Raw genomic sequence first — 2623 nt, forward strand, 5'->3', positions numbered from 1 at the left:
AAGTTGATATAATTTTATCAAACCAATTCATAATCAAATAAATGTTTTATCAAACCAACTTGTAATCAAATAAGAGTTTTATCAAACCAAATCGTATTCAATCAAACGTAAAACTTATATCAAAATCAATCATAACCGAAAACATAATCCAAATGAACTTAAAACATTGTATCCATTCTCGAGTTTCTCCCCTTAAGTATCATTCCATAACCACATATATAGTCGAGACGTCTCTTAACATTTCCTATCCCATATGGTCTTACCCAACACTTCGCTGCCATACCCAATAGGTCTTCAGACTGTGTACACAGGCCATGTCCCTCACTGAACATGGTCTTCAAATATAAAACCACCGATCCGGATAGCTCTCGATGGATATAAAATTATAAAATCATAACGTGTTCAAATGTCCTTTCACAATCAAATTCCAAACTATTTCATAACCATAAATCACTTGCCTTCAATTAGCCCTTTTGTATCATAAAAATCATATTTGAACTTTAATCCAAAATAATAACAACAATAACCGCAATAGATTTCTCAATCCAAAAACAATTCGTAAGAAATCATCAAATTCATTTTGTTCAATATATATACATTGGAACCAAAAACATATATGTATATATGTAAATCAACCAAATCAAGCCTTAAATCAACATAATCAAGTAAAATCTGAAATTCACATAGAAGCATAATCAATAGCTTCATTTGAACCGTAATTCTACAATAAAATGCAAAATCAGGAAAAACCCCAATTTTAAATTCCTGCATAACTCTAAAATATCAATTTCTGAAAAATCTCTGATATATATTTATCTATATACATAAAACTCAAAATATAGTTGATAGTTACTTACCTTGGTCACTAATTGAACAAAATACACCCGATCGATTCACCGCTAAATTCTGTCTAAGACGTTTCCTCCAAACACTTCCGAAACTCAAAAACTCTTCGGTTAGGACTTAGAACTATGTATAAGGATGCTATGGTTTCAATTTCGAGTGATTCGGACGGTCGAATCTCCGTAAATCAAAGAAACGGTGGAGAAACGGTTCAGGAACGATAAAAATGACGAAGAGGCGAGGAAGATAAGAAACAAAAAAGAAAAGAAAGAAGAAGACGCTGGAATAGGAAGAAGAAGTTAGGATTTATAACCAACTTTTGGCAAATATCTATTTTAATCCTCCATCTTTATATAATCTTTTAATAACTATCCTAAACTTTTAATTTACACATAAACCCATCAAATTAACTCCAAACTTTTTCTACAGTATCAAATAAAAATCACACACCTAATAATTATAATATATATTACTATCAAGGCACGGACGTGACACTTGCGTCCAATTCGATATCCACTCCCACCCATTCATTTTCCTGTATCAGTCAAAGAGCCTGCAGAAGCCCCAACGCCTCAAAAATTTTGGGTGTGACATGCCCATTTTTGCCCTCTACAAATGCCACAATCAGTAAGCTAAGATGATTCCGCACCACACCGCCAAAACCAAACCATCCTAATTCATTTGTGACGGATGAATCCACATTGAATTTTAATTTTGTCCGAGAAGGGGCTTGCCAAATCCTAGTTCTTTGGGACTGAACCGACATAAAATTATTCAAGTTAGCCTTGGAAAACTGCTGGAAACTCCTGGCACAAGATGTGTCAAACTCCTGGCACGTTGTGTGAATTCCATTTGAGAAACAGAAAGTTTTGTTCTCAGCCACAAGATGTGTTGCTTGTTAAACGGAGTATGGACTCTTCACACGACATGTTGAAAACCACACACGTCGTATGAACTCAGCTTTTTTCCCTATATCTTGTCATCTCTTCCACTCAACATGTCGCCCGTGGAGACAGTGACTCGTCTGAAACCCTCTTAAGCGCTTCAAATGCACACTGCACCTTCATGGAATGGAATGAATGGATTTATGTCATCATGCTTCTCCCTTTCTTAAAAAGATTTGGACCTCAAGTCTTCTATAGGATAAACACAAATGATGGCCTTGCTATTGGCTGCCCATATAAGCTTTTCATTTGATCCATGTACTCAAAAATTCCATCCCCAACTTTAAGTTTGCTAGGGTCGCCCCCTACCTTCAACAACTTGCCAAGATTCAAAATGAGTATCGAGTATGGCGTCTTATTGGTTGTCATCAAGGTGGTTTCATGCTCCTTTTTTCACTTAGATCCTCTATTTCTACTCAAACTCTGTGTAACAATCCTAAAGAAGATACACATTGCACTAAAATCCCCACAGCTCCAACACGACTTTCTGTAGGTCGGCCCCATACCTCCCTAGCATTCTTCTCATTGACCCAAATACCAAGTCTGTCTTGACACATCACACAAACATCAAGCTCCACCTTACAAAATGGTACTTCATAATAGGGGCATAAAGTGGGTGCTCCCTCAATAAGGCTATCATACTTCTCAACTTAAAAAAGTCAGTAAAATACACAACAACGAGTTTTGAGATTACTTGATTGAGGACTTGGTTCAAGAACCACTGCCTACATAGGTTATGATCATTTTTCATACCAAGAGGTACCATTTGGAGTTCTTTACTCTTTCCCTTTATGCTCATTTTCTCATGAGGAAGGATAGAAGACCCATCACCAAAA

Source organism: Euphorbia lathyris, chromosome 4 (assembly GCF_963576675.1).
Source record: "Euphorbia lathyris chromosome 4, ddEupLath1.1, whole genome shotgun sequence".
Classification (NCBI taxonomy): Eukaryota; Viridiplantae; Streptophyta; class Magnoliopsida; order Malpighiales; family Euphorbiaceae; genus Euphorbia; species Euphorbia lathyris.